The sequence below is a fragment of the Nasonia vitripennis genome, chromosome 1 (assembly GCF_009193385.2).
Source record: "Nasonia vitripennis strain AsymCx chromosome 1, Nvit_psr_1.1, whole genome shotgun sequence".
Taxonomy (NCBI): Eukaryota; Metazoa; Arthropoda; class Insecta; order Hymenoptera; family Pteromalidae; genus Nasonia; species Nasonia vitripennis.
This window is the reverse complement of record NC_045757.1, coordinates 12,230,817-12,244,519: the sequence shown is the minus strand read 5'-3', so window position 1 is coordinate 12,244,519 and position 13,703 is coordinate 12,230,817. Positions and strand designations below refer to the sequence as shown.

General features: G+C 48.5%; 1 protein-coding gene across 3 annotated transcripts in view; it reads right to left on the bottom strand.

The window, feature by feature from the left end:
• The window catches only part of LOC100114326, a 246,066-nt gene that overhangs the window by 103,953 nt on the left and 128,410 nt on the right, over positions 1-13,703 (bottom strand). Inside the window, exon 2 of one of the 3 annotated variants that reach the window (XM_031929430.1) lies at positions 10,142-10,199. The exons of 1 other annotated variant lie outside the window; for it this stretch is intronic. The gene's annotated coding sequence lies outside the window, so the exon portion shown is untranslated. Of the gene's footprint in view, positions 1-9,615; positions 10,102-10,141; positions 10,200-13,703 lie in introns of those variants that run through there. One more of the 3 variants, XM_016986422.2, reaches the window with a different exon arrangement.

Here is a 13,703-nt window from a genome sequence, read left to right as displayed (position 1 = left end):
TGTATCGATCTCGTGCGTTTGTCTGAGACGAAAGTTTGTGAACTGTTACAAATGGAGAGGAGACAGAGTCGAAAGCGAAAAAAGTAGACGACGGGACTCGAACTCCCGGACCCGAGAGCCAGAGGCCTGTGCTAACCACTGAGCTAACGTCTACGATGCATCCGAAGTGCATGCATCGCAGTACGACTCAGCTGCTCGACTCTTATCGCTGACTTGTCTCGCTCCTCACGTTGCAGACGTGTGCGTCTGTGACAGAACCTGTTGATGTGCGCGTGCAAACAGTTTTTTCCAAGAAGAGAAGGGGCCTCGTTGTTTGTTTGTTTTTCTCGAGGATGCGCCCTGGCAAAAGGTTAATGAAATGTATACAAAGCTTGCGAGCTTTAACTTTTTTACCCTGGCGCGTGTATGCGGCTGCGGGAAAACGTCCGTGAAGTTGTTTTATTACTGCGAGCTGAAGAAATATCAAGCGCGGAAAGATCGACGTCTTGGATAAAATACCAGGAGTAACAGTCACGTCCGAAAGGGATGTTTTCCACTGTCGCGTGTAAAAGGCTCTAATGAAAGAAGGGCGAAAGGCTGATAAGCGTACGGTCGCGTGGAATTTTCGCCTCTTAGATTCAGCGCCGCGTTGATCCGTACGAGCTACATTATAATTACCAGAGGGAGTGCTTCGCTGCTGAATAACGAAATCCCGGCGGCCTCAGTCAAAAGTCCGGAATAAAAGTGTACTTTTACATCTGGCTCGCTGTACACAGCGCATCCGTGTCATTAAGAGAGCCAAAAAAAGGCAGAACGAAACCTTAGGAACGAAGGAAAAAGGGCTCGTATGGCTAACACGCCAGCTTTCCAGCCATTTTCCGCGTCCGAAGAAAGCAAGAGAGCGCGCACACACACACATATATGTATATATAATTCGCCGGAAGAAAGGTAGGCGCGAGAGAGAAAGGGAGTAGGAAAAATAGAAAAGGACAAGCGTGGCCCGGGGCCTGCACAGCGTGTCCCCAGCTCTGCCTTTCCTCGGGTTACCATTATGCTAAACCGCAAATGGAGTCCTGCGATCGAGTGTCTCTCTCTCTCTCTCTCTCTCTCTCTCTCTCTCTCTCTCTCTCTCTCTCTCCCTTTCGCTCTCTCGCCGCGGCACAATGGCCCCGGAGGCTGCTCCCAAGGTGTAACGTTACTCTCGCGCAGAAATGAAATTTTCCGAGAGCTCGCCGCGCTCGAGAACTGCGCGCACAACTCGATTGCCTGGGCGGAGAGAGAAGGAGACAGAGAGAGAGAGAGAGAGAGAGAGAGAGAGAGAGAGAGAGAGAGAGAGAGAGAGAGAGAGAGAGAGAGAGCTGTCACCTTTCTCCGAGAGGACGTCGGAGAGCGAATAATAAAGATAAATTAGAAGAGATGTGGGTTGTCCATTAGTTCCTGATACTTTTCCTGGTCAGCGAGAAGCGAACAATGCGCATTATGTGTTGTAAAAGTCAGCAATCCCGAGCTCTCGTAAAAGATAGAACAAAGAAAAAAACAAGAATAATACATTACATCACTCTTCCAGCTCACAAAGCTCGTCGCTCTCGTCGATAAAGCCCGAGAAAGAGAAAAGCTCGTTCGTCGAACAATATAAGAAGAAAAAAGCCAGTGTATAATACCCGAGGGTAGCAGAGGTCCCGTCAGCGGTCGCAACTTTCCAACGCGCACGCAACTCGATTTTCGCGCTCGCGCGGCCGTCTCTAACCTATACGTTTACCTCGTTGATGTCCCCGCGCTTGTTTTTTTATGTGCACGGTCTCGAAAATCGCCGCCAAGGTCGCTGCCTTCTCATCGGCCGAAAATTGCGTTTGGTCGTTTCCCATTGTCGGAGCGTAAAGTCCACAATGACATTGTTAGCCGCGCGGCTATACATTTTTTCTCCTCTGCGTGCGCGCGCGCAAGCATTGTTTGCTAGCCGCGGGAGGATACGGCGGTGAGACGGGCGGGCTTCGAGGAATTTTTATGTCAAGGGTGAAGAGACGTTTTTTCCACGGAGCTTTTTTCGACATGCAATATATAAATACGCACGTAAAGAGGCTTATAAGCCCGCGAATACAAACGATTATTCCGGATCGAAGAGATATAACGCGTTCTAATTGAAAACTGACGATCCTTTGTTATTCGCGCGTTATTTTTAATGAAGCACGAAAAGGAACGAGTAATCAAAGCTCGAAAATCGTGCAACTCACACCCCGGCGCAAGAAATCCGACTGCAAACTCCTCTCCCGCGGATAAAACCTTCCGGTGAGACTCTCCGAGATATATCTTCCAACGCGAAGCAAAAAAAAAAAAAAAGAAAAAGAAAAAATAAAAGAGAGAAGCTGTACGTCGGCAGAAAGTTCAAAGCCGCAGGCGCCGCGCGGGAAACTTGTTCGAAACTTTAATGGACAATCCCGCGCGACGCACACGCGACACCGCCGGGGAACAATCATCGTAAGCGTTCCGCACTACGAATGAAGTATAGCGCAACCTCATGCGCTCGGGCCGAGTTGGTTTTTCAGCTGGAGAGAGGATGTACGTGTGCGTTTGTGGAATATTTTTGACATATCGGTGGAGTAACTTCGTTCTCGGACTGAAGTCATTACAAGACAGGCGTGTGCCGAAGTTTTGAATTTCGCGCGGTTTAGATTTAGCTTGAAAGTTGGGCCCCAGAAACTTTGTTCATTTTAACAGACGATTTGTGCTGAACTGTTGTTTCGGTGTTAAAGCCTCGGGGTACATGCTCTAACGCGTGATCGCGTACGCTTCATTAAACGCCCACGCATTTCTGTAACGTACACTTATGAACGTGTCAAACATTATCACAGTGCGTACACGCCATTATAACCCTGAGCGAGCTATTTCTCGCTTGACTCGACGGTATAACCATCGATTCCCTAAAGGTGCATTCCTCACGCCCACGCAAAATTTCGCGGCTCTGACTCCCCCTCTTCCGCGAGGGCAAAAGAGAGCGAGAGAGCAGTTTCGCCAGCTTGGAATACGCAAGCAGCTTCGACTCCGCTGCAACCGCCCAACAGTGCGCTACAACCCGATATCTCGCGGAGTTGCCTCTGCGCCGGAGTGCGCGCGCGGGATCATCTCTCGGCCGCGGCGCCGTCGTCACCTGGGGGCCCTTGTTAACCGCTCGGCAAACTGAGTTAAGGTTTTCTTACATTACGATCTCGCTCCGCGCGAATTTCGTTAGTATGCAATCCCGGGGGGGGGGGGCGCCGCCACCGCCACCGCCGCGTATTTATGACCCCACCGGCAAATGGATTCCACGCCGCCCGCGCGCACTTTATTCTAATGCGACACCCGGACTCTGGGTTAATTTGCTATTTTGATTCCGCGGCACGCGGAAAGAGAGACATAGCACTGAGAGAGGGAAGGCAAGAGGCAAATGTGATTGGATTAGCGTATTCTTCGGCGATGCGCGAGCTCTGCCGAGTTGTTTTGGTCTTGCTGGAGTTTGGGGTGGAATAATATTTTTGAAATGCGTATAGCGGATAATAATGATCGATTTCCACGTTGACCGAATCGAACTCTATATTGTTCCTTCCTATTGGTTAAATCCAATACCGAGTGAATATTTCAGCCGATTTGAATGCCTGCGAGGCAGTAATGCCGTCATTGTTGCGTCCTTTCAAATATTTGCAAAACGAACCGTTCCCCAATCCACGCGATCGGTTTTTGTTGACCATACCCTAACGCTTGTCCTGTCCCACCCCCAACCAACCCTCGATTCTCATTGAATCTTTATCCTACGCAGTCATAGCTTGAAAAAATAATAAAAAAAACTGCTGCTCTCAAAGATTTTTCAATACAGCCGGCGATTGTCGAAACAACTCACGAAATCACCCCGACCTCCTTAAACATTCATCCAGTCCGTTAAAATACATCTCTCGCACGAGTGCCTGCATAAATACAGGCCCTTCGGCTCTTTCTCCTCGCTCGCAAACGATCTAACCATGAAGATTCAGCTCGGTTCGGCTGTTTCGGAATTCCACGCGAAGCCCATAAGGCAGCAAAAATGTTGAGCTCTCCCGTGGGACTGGCGCGCGCGCGGACTTCGGGGGCAATCAATAAAGGGGGAGGAAGAGGAGGAGGAGGAGGCGAAGGATGGGGCTCGTTCAAATATTCAGGCATCTGGGATATTAACGAGCCGAGCAGAATAACGCGAAACGAACGGGACGTTCATTAAACTTCCTAGGGCTGGAGGGACCGGCTAACGCGCTCTCCATCCCTGATGCCCCAAAGTTGAATTTTCCTGCAGTAGTGGCCAGAGCCAACTTTTGCCGATTTCGCCTCTCTCGTTTGGCAGATTTTCCAGGGGGCCCGCAAGCAAACGTTGATAAAAATTTAAAAACAAAAGTTCAAAGCCGTGTCTCTTTACGGTTATGCACTAACTGACCCGTCAGCCTCGCGCAAAAAGTTACGGTTCATTTTGGCCGTATTGTAGGCTATAGCACAGCGAAGCGGCATCAGCCGTCCGAGTTTGGCTTTAATAAAGCAGCGAAGAAAGAAAGAAAAAAAGAGGCGAAGGGAAAGCAAGCGAGACCTGAGCGGGAACTAGCTTAAGCCCGCAATAACACAATGGCTGCCCTCGGCCGCGCTAAAGTTCCGCTGCTAATTACATTCCGCGCAACAACTTCTTTCCATGGGATAGCTATCAGCCCGCGCGATCTCAAGATGATTTAGCGCAAACGAGGTCTTTAGCTCTCGGGGTCGCTCTACTGCCGGGATTCCGCATTACTCCCTATATGTACCAACCCCGAGCTTTTGTTGTTAACTTTCCAGCATATTGGCCACGAGTGTACTCACAACTGCGGCAGAACGAGGAGGAAAATCAGGGGGTCGCCGAAAGAGAATAAGAAAAATTTCAATATTACGCGTAAACGGTCTCTCTCTCTCTCTCTCTCTCTCTCTCTCTCAACTTCGCACTCGCGAGTCATTCGAGAGAAAATGAAAGCCGGCACAGACAACTCGAGAACGGAACATCCGAAACTCGCGGAAGAGGTTATAACTCGGCGTTCTGTATACAGCTGCGCGCACTGCAGCAGCTCGGGGGATATAGTATCGCATACCTCGAGGGAGCTGGAAAACAGAGGAGCGCGCGGCAAACTTGGCGGAAGAGAAAGAATGATCGCGGAGCGCAAGGGCCGTCGAGTTGCGCGCCCGCCCGCGTGCGAATGAACCGTTGCGCGCGCGCGCTGTCCAAGTGTCGCCGAGAGCAAGTTTGGATTACCGAAATCAACTAAACTTGGAGATAGAGCATGCGAGGAAGAAGCGACGGAAAGAGCGACGCGAATATGCGCAAGTGTCTGTGTGTACGGAGGAAAAAAGGGATTGGACTATGGCCAGGTTGAGTACACACTTTGTCCGCAGTGCACTGACCACCACCGCATCGTGCGTCCAGTGTCGCGCGGCTCTTATATTTTTCGCTCTTCTTTTCAGCGAGCGCTGATTCGTTCCGCAGCGGGTCGCGAATAAATATAACACAGAGGGAACATTTAATGAGATGTAGATTGCCGAGAAATATTAAATCCGGCGCGCACGCGTGCACACTTATGCGGCGATGTTTCTCGTGGATCTTGGCTGGGGACATGCGTACATGTGCACAGCATTTCCGAGTACACTATTCGTGACTCTTTTGTGCTGCAGGGGTGTGTTTTAAAGTTCGCCCGTGTTTATCAAATTTGACACGGCTTTGATTACTCAAAGCGAGCGCGACGAAATTTTCCCGTCTTTTTCCCCGAGGAAGTTTCCGTAGTTCGTAGGATTTATTTTCGCGAATCGTATGCAGTACAAATCGTCGAATAAAATTCTTCTCGATGTACTGCACCTTTAAAGCCCCGATCAGAAGCAATTTTTTACGAGCATTTCGAAAGCGCAATCAGCAAACACCTATGCATGCCTCGACGCTCTCGTAGAGCATTCATCAGTGAAAAAAACTCTTCATCTTCGCAACGTCAATCCGCACGTGAAGGAAATTGCTCGATTCCCAGCCCATCGCGCCCACACTCGATTAGCGCAAATCTAGCACAACTTCCAATCATCAGTCCCTCCAAGAGCAAATCGGACCGCTCGATGCTCCCATCCGGCGAAGAGTAAAATTCGCTCGCTCCTCCGAAGCGAGACCGACTCCACGGAGCACGTGTCTATATCTCTGCAGGCTTTGGAATCATCTGTCGTTAGGTCGTGCTTATCAGCCGCCAGCCAATCCTTATTGCTAGGCTTAATCTTCGGATTCCCCGAGCTATGTGCGGTAGCGGAGACTGCGCTCTCACTCTTTGTCTCCGTCGCTCCAGGAGATATATACCCGGGATTTGACAGACCGAAGTCTGCTGCTGCTGCTGGCGAGAAAGAGAGAGAGGAGGAAAAAGTTGAAGCCCGGTGTTTGCCCGCGCTGACATTTTTACCCGAACTCTCTTTTCTCCTATAAATCTCGAGACTTTCGCCGCGTCCGGCTTACGACCTTGTGTGTGTTTATGTGTGCGTACCTATACACAGGCCGAAGCTTCGTCTATGTGTGTGTGTGGTGAGAGGGGGTAAGGATTCGGTTCGATGCAGCAGGACTTTTAGCCGTGCGGATGCACACTCCGAGTCTTTCTTCTTGGCTGGCTTTATTTCTTCTTCCACCCAGTCTCTACCCTCTTTCTTCTTTCATGCGACGACTCGCTCGGCTCTCTCTTCTTCTTCTTCTTCTTCTTGGATGCACGGCTTGTTTCATCTTTTTACGCGATGGCGACGCGCAACCCACTTTTTCGCTCGCTCGCGCTTGCTCCGACGCGCGTCTCTCTCTAGGCCAAGAGCCAGGAGCTGCCGCTGCAGAGGCCATTGTGGTTTTATTAGGCGAGAGGGAAATCGAGCGCGCGGCTGCTGCTGCTTTGCTCCTCGCTGCTGCAGGGTGGGATGCGCAGTGTTTCCTTTTGATTTTTCTGCTGTCGCGCTGCGGCGCTCGTTCTGAATTATTCAATCGAGTTCGTTTGCCAAATTAAGTTCGAGTACAAGGCAAACGTTTTGTCCGGCGGAGGAAATTTCGTCGAGCAGTTTTATCTCCAAGCATATGAAAGTGCAGGCCCTTTACGGATCCAGAGATAGAGAGAGAGAGAGAGAGAGAGAGAGAGAGAGAGAGAGAGAGAGAGACGCTCCACCTCGATGTTCCATCGGCCAGCCCATCTCCCTCACGTATCTCTCTCGAGGAACTTATAAACCGTCACATCCAGTCGATGTATAAAACTGCGCGCGGCTCCACAATAAACAAGCTCAATCCCGGATACCGCACTCTTTCCCAGCTCTTTCTCTCAACTGCAGCAGCGGATAGCTGCACGGCAAACAGCCACAGGGCTTCGATTCTTTCGTCGCGACGCGACGACGCCCTCGGGCACCAGCTACAGATATACACTACGTGGAACACTGTACAGGGCGTATCGCTGTAAGCGGATTTCCCGGTGAGCTCTCGTGTACACCGCGAGGTGTGCAAGGCGATCGAGAATCTCTCTCGCTCACCTAGATTTTCGAATTACGAGAGAGCTGCTTCGGGCGCGAATCACACTGCGGCGGCAGCAAGAGGAAGAGGAGGAGGAGTCGCTCGCGCGTTTCTGGGACAGAGAGCTAGCGATATTGCAGTGTCTTCGATTTCGGCGGAGTTTGTCGGGGGTAAATATAGCGATCGCGAGTTTGGCGATAGGAAGGTTGCGGGCTTGATATTGAAGGCACTCTTTATTAGCGGTATAGAGGTGGATACCCACCCGACGACAACTGGCTGCGGTCGCAGAGCAGATTAAGCGATACTCTTGTCGGAGCTTGAGTGAGAATTACTCCGGTGGAGAGGTTGAGTGCTCGCTAGTGTATACTATGCGTTGTTTTCAGATGAGAGGCTGAACTTTGGCCGGTATTTGAATTTCGTGCGGTCGAACGACTGAGTGGTAGTCTTGTATATTTATTCCAAGCGTGAAATAGAAAAATTTCAATCAAAATGTATTGTAAGATCGATCAGGTCGTGTTCAATTTAAAATTCAATTAATTTTCGCGTACTCATTCATTCGCGCATCAGAACTAACAGCTCCAACAGCGCATGCGGCTGTCTTATCGCGGTCACCACCAGTAAATCGAGAAAATATCCGAAATCTCACCTCCTGCACATTCCATTCCCACAAATGTAGAGCACACAGCACACCTCCGAAGTAACTCCTCTCTCTCTGTATCTCTTCCCCTTACATCTCGCACTATACACGCCGGCTTTTATTCGCGTCGCATCCCGATATTCGATTCGGATATACGAAGTACTTCAGAGGTCTCACGCGCCGGAGAGAGAGAGAGAGAGTTTTCCACTCCCCGAGAGCTTTTTGTTTTCGGGAGAGGAATATCGTTTTCCCGCGCTGGCTGCTGCTGTAGTGAATTGCGAAGCTGCAAGCATGATAATGCATACTTTAGTGCCTAATAAAAGTATACGGAGATGCGCACCGAGCTCTCTCTTCGAATTGAAACATCACGAGGGAGTTGCAACGCGTGTCTGCGATGTTTGTACCGCTTTTATGCAGCAAGTTTGAAAGAGTCGTGTGTGCGAGCCGTAGTTTCTTCAAAGTCGAGACGATGAATTTTCGACTTCTCGAAGACTGAGAGCTTCGCTAATTGAATCCGAAGTTACGCGGACCAGTTGGTCGAGATTGTAATTAGCTTTTCGCGGTGAAACGTATAAAGCGATATCGCGCAGTTTGATGTATATATAGGTGTACAGGCAGGGGGTCTCGCATCTCGAAAGTTATTGAAAGAGAGGAGTACTCGCGACTGCTTTTGAGTAATCTCTCGGAGCCCGGTGAGTAGTTAAAAGTTGAGAACTTTGAGATGGCGATTCGACTCTCGATCGGGACGATACTGTTGATGATGCACGAGCCTTTCCGTGTACCAATAACGCGAAATTGCGAGAAAGAAAGATTGAAGCGCGGAATAAATCACCAAAGTCCTAATTTTCCAGAATTATACCATCCCTCAGCATTACGCCGCATCAGGCATTACACAGTGATTCCGCTCATACATACATCAGGAGGACTTCCATCGCACCTCGCGCAGCATTTTTCCCGTCGCTTTTATATCTTGATTTTATGGGGCCGAGAGTTGGCGCGCAGTATATAGCTGTCGTCCTCCTCGCAATAGAATTCGCTCGCTCTTCGTCGCTCCCGTTTCACATCCCGACGTTTCGTCTCTCTGTTTTATAAAACGAGAGATGGAGAGAGAGAGAGAGAGAGCCCGCGGCTTCGCGTATCGCGGTAAGCCGATTTTATGGGGTTCTCATGCCGCGAATGCCGCGGGCCCAAACAGCCTCGACGACCTCCGCTGCTGACTCTGATGAAAGCCCACACCGCGCGAGCTTTTCTCTCGTTCTTTCGCGTGAATACTGGGTCGCGCGCAGCTCTGCTCGGGGAAAAAAGCCCTCCATAAAAGGGTGATTCTGGCTCGGTATACCTATGTATATAGAGTATAATATTCTTATTCACACAGACGCGCGCCCGCTATCGTATAACGTTGAGCGCGTGTGCCTGTGTGTGCGTACGAAAAATCATATATCTATATAGACGCAGCGACTTTTCAGAAGCCGCAACGGCTGCTGCTGACCGAGTTCAACGCAACGGAGCATGTAGCAGTAGTGTCTCGTACGGTCGAGAGGATAAAATCGATGCTGCGGAGGTGTAGCGACGTCGTCGTCGTCGTCGTCGTCGCCGCCGCCGCCGGCTTTTAATGCTCGCCGGCTTGGAATTGAATATCTTCTTTACGGGTGCAGTCGGTTTGTTTGTTTGTTCCTTCGTTCGTTCGTTCGCAAAGGATCTTCGCTGGATATGGAGAGACGTGTAAGAGGAGTCTTTTAACGGCTGACACTTGGGCCTGGAATCCGCAGCGCTTATATACCGCGCTCGTCGTTTCCCGTGATGAGTGTTGTTTTATGCGCGGAGCTGAGATGTATTGGGTCGAGTTAATATTTAGGTCGAAGGGCCGGCGTTGACTTGGATTACTGATTTTATGACGTTGGCTAATTCTGTCGGTTTATGACTATTACGTGAAATCGAAGGGCTTGTCGTTGCGGTCCGCTCACACTTAATCAGGCGAGATTGTTGGGCTTGTTGGCGACAAAATTAGAACTCACTGTAATTGACTGCCGGGTTGATTCGATTCTGCGAGTTGTGAGTCAGATCGGTACACACCTGTAACAGAATAAAGAGGAGAAATATGAAATTGTGTTTCACGAAGCTATATTTATGTTTCTATATTGTAACTCCACTTAATTGCCAGCCAATAATGATGATTAATTAAAACAGCAAAGTATAACATCGACGCAAATTAAATTATTATTTTCTATCGAATTTTTTTTCGTTAAAACGCCAAGCTCCATAATATAAAATTTACTATACCATGACGCGCAGTAACATTTTTCAAGTAATCTTCGCTTTGCGCTAAAAGCACAGAGAACGTACGTGGTAAAACATTTTTTAAATTTCTCAAATTTCTGAGCAAATCAATTCCCGCAAAAAGAAATTTCAAGAAATGCGCTCCTCGTATCGCATTCTGTATTAAACCTGGACATCCTCTCATTTTCTATCCCTCCCTCTCGAATTTTTGCTCTTTGACGCACTTAAAGGACGCGCGCGTGACATAACTGATAGAAGCACCGGCAGCAGCAGCCGCCGCCTTTTTGTGCGTGCTTACGCGTGTGGGTGCGGTGCATTTTCGCAGGCCCGTGCTACGGAATAAAAGACGGCTGATTTCGACGGGCCGAGATTTTTTGTTATACGCATATACCATAGTTAATTAATGCGCTTTTTATTTTTTTCCTCCCACAATGTGTGTACGCGCGCGTGCATGTTCTCGTTTGATTCTGCGTACTGTTTTTGTTTAGCGGCGGATTGCAAAATCTTTTGTTTTCGGAAAGCTTGATGAGCAAGTGAGGCGACTTTATTTGAATTGAGTAGCGTGCGCCCGTCTTTTGGCCGGGATCGTGTGCAAAATTGTGTATTTAAGGATCAGTTGGCAGTGGAGAGGAAGCAAATTGGAAATGTTATTGTTTCAAGTAACAGGTTGGCGTGTATGGGAATCGATGTGAATAATTCCTTAGATTTTCATATACTGAATGAGTAATTCTCAGATTTCAACGAGGTTTTTGGAATGGATTTGAATATCGGGATTTAAATGTGCTCCTGTCGTCCCGTTTGACGGGTGTCCGAATGGCAACGTCTGAATTTATGGCTTTATTTCGGAGTAGCCGATTCCATTGGCATATCTAAAATCATCCGATATGATGTGTGCATTTAACGTTTATAGGATTATCATATCATGTGTATTGGTAGATAAGTAGTGTATTTCATCAGGAAGTAGCATTCATTTTTCAATGAATTATAAGCACACATGCTTTGTGCAGTTAAAAAGCAAGATGAGTCGATTAAAAAACTTTAGCAACCATCAAGCATCTTCTCGAAAAAATTACTCGTTCATTCTTTTCACCACGAAACAGCTTTTAGATCATTCATCGATCATTCAGCGTCAGATCGAGCTTACTGATTTTTCTCACCCTCCGGCGTTGCGGAGAGTTTTATCAATCGGCGACGGTCTTGTTCATTAACGCCCGATTTTGAATGCAGAAGCGACGCGTTTTTCCACCGCGGTCTTTTGCATTTGACCTGATTTCGCTCGCTCCCTCTCACGAGTGTGCGGTGACAGCGGTTTGTTTGTTGTTTAGGTTTTTGACGGGACCGGAGGATGCCGCAGCCTCCAAGTGCTTTATTATGCAGATGAGCCCTGGGATGACGCACGAATCGAGTTTGTCGTGATTATCAGCTGCTGCTGCTGCTGTAGGGGAGAGGCTCTTTTGCCTGATTGGTCGGTTAAGTATTTAGAGGTTTAGCGAGTGATTGGAACGAAATTTTTTATCGATTTTGCATCGAGCGTTTTGAAAGATGAATATCGATCCGGAAATGAAGAAAGACTGATTCGTCGTCACATCTCTCAATTGTGTTATCATAAATATTTCACGACGCGACATTTTCTCTTCGCGAATACTACTTCAAAGTTCACTTCCCGCGCGGAATAAGTAACAGCTCGCTGCGTCGACCTAGTTCTGCGAAAACCGCAATCCTCGGCGCGGGAGCGACTTCTATTAATAAAAGCCAACCGAAGAATTTCTCACCTCCGTTTCTTCCATCAATTCTCACGCATGCAACTTTTCTATCAGCGCGCGCGCGCTCACGCCGCGTCCCCATTTTTCATTCGTCGTCTCTCGCGGAACTTCTGTTTCGCATCAGAGCTACACGTGTTCGGCTACTTTACGCCGCGACTCTAACTCACTCGGCGCGAGAAGGAAGCTGCATTTAAAGCTGCTATACACTGCACGACGTTACAAATGAAGAGGCCGAGTCTTGTGTCGAGCGCGTTCTTGGGTTATTTATTTCCACGAGGGAGAGAGAGAGAGAGAGCGTGTGTGGGTTGTTTTTTTGTGCTTCTTCGCGCGCTGCAGTGAAACAGTTTTAAGGGAGAGAAAGAGAGCGTTTGGAAGGAGGTGCGGGATATTCTGAGAAGCTGCTGCGAGGTTTATGATCTTCTTTGTTGGCTCGTTGAATTTCTGCTTCTTTGTGTAAGCGAGCTAGCTTTTGTGTTAGCAGGTAATTTCGATGTATCTCGCGCTGCTCCTAGAATTTATTAATTAATAAAGTCCATCCGAAGAATAATGAGCATTCATTCGTTTGAAATCGAGAATCATTTTTTTTCAAACAATTTCCTGCTTCCACAACTGGTGCATATCCTTCAAGATCAAAAACATCGAATTCCATCGCAGCCCGGCAAACTGTCCGCTTCGATACCCCAAACATATAGTCAAATCCTCCCTCTAACGAGCCATCCGTCTCTTCGTCCCCGCAGAGCCAAAGCAGCTCTTCTCCGCACACATACAATTTACCTTCTCCAGCCAGCAGCTTTTTTTCCTTATCTTTCAAGAAAACCAGTCACCCCTGCAATCGTCGTCGTGCGTGCGGCTGACGTTTAAGCGACGCTGGCCCGATATAGGCCTTGATCGATCAGCCGTACGCCTCGACTTTGCGTTTCAGCGCGACGTTACGGCTGCGTACACGTAAGGAGAAAAAATAGCCAAAGAACACGTCTCTCTCTCTCTCTCTCTCTCTCTCTTTCTCTTGCGGGCTCTCTCGATAAGTATCGTATGCGTATACGCGAGTTTGTCGCGTGTAGACGAGGCGTATAATATAAGCTTCGAGGCGGTTGGTTGACGAAAAAAACGAGTACACGCGTAAAGCTCCTATATACGGGATAGCCAAGTGTACTGCATAATTAAGCGTGTATTACACGGCCGACGCGTGCGTACGTACACGTATACGGCTGCACTCTCGGCTCTCTCTCTCTCTCTCTCTCTCTCTCTCTCTCTCTCTCTCTCTCTCTATCTCTATCCGTATAAGCATGTTTAGGTGTACGAACCGATGTGGACGTTTCGCACACACGGCCTCGCTAATATTATCTACATGTATGTGTAGCGCCACGCCATGTGTTTGTATTGTGCGTGACGTTGCCGCACTCGGGGGGAAAAACATACACGTGCGAGTCTTATCGCGATGTCGTCTCGATAGGACAATCGTCGTCGCCGGTCGCTTTATATATATATATATATATATATATATATATATATATATATATATATATATATATATATA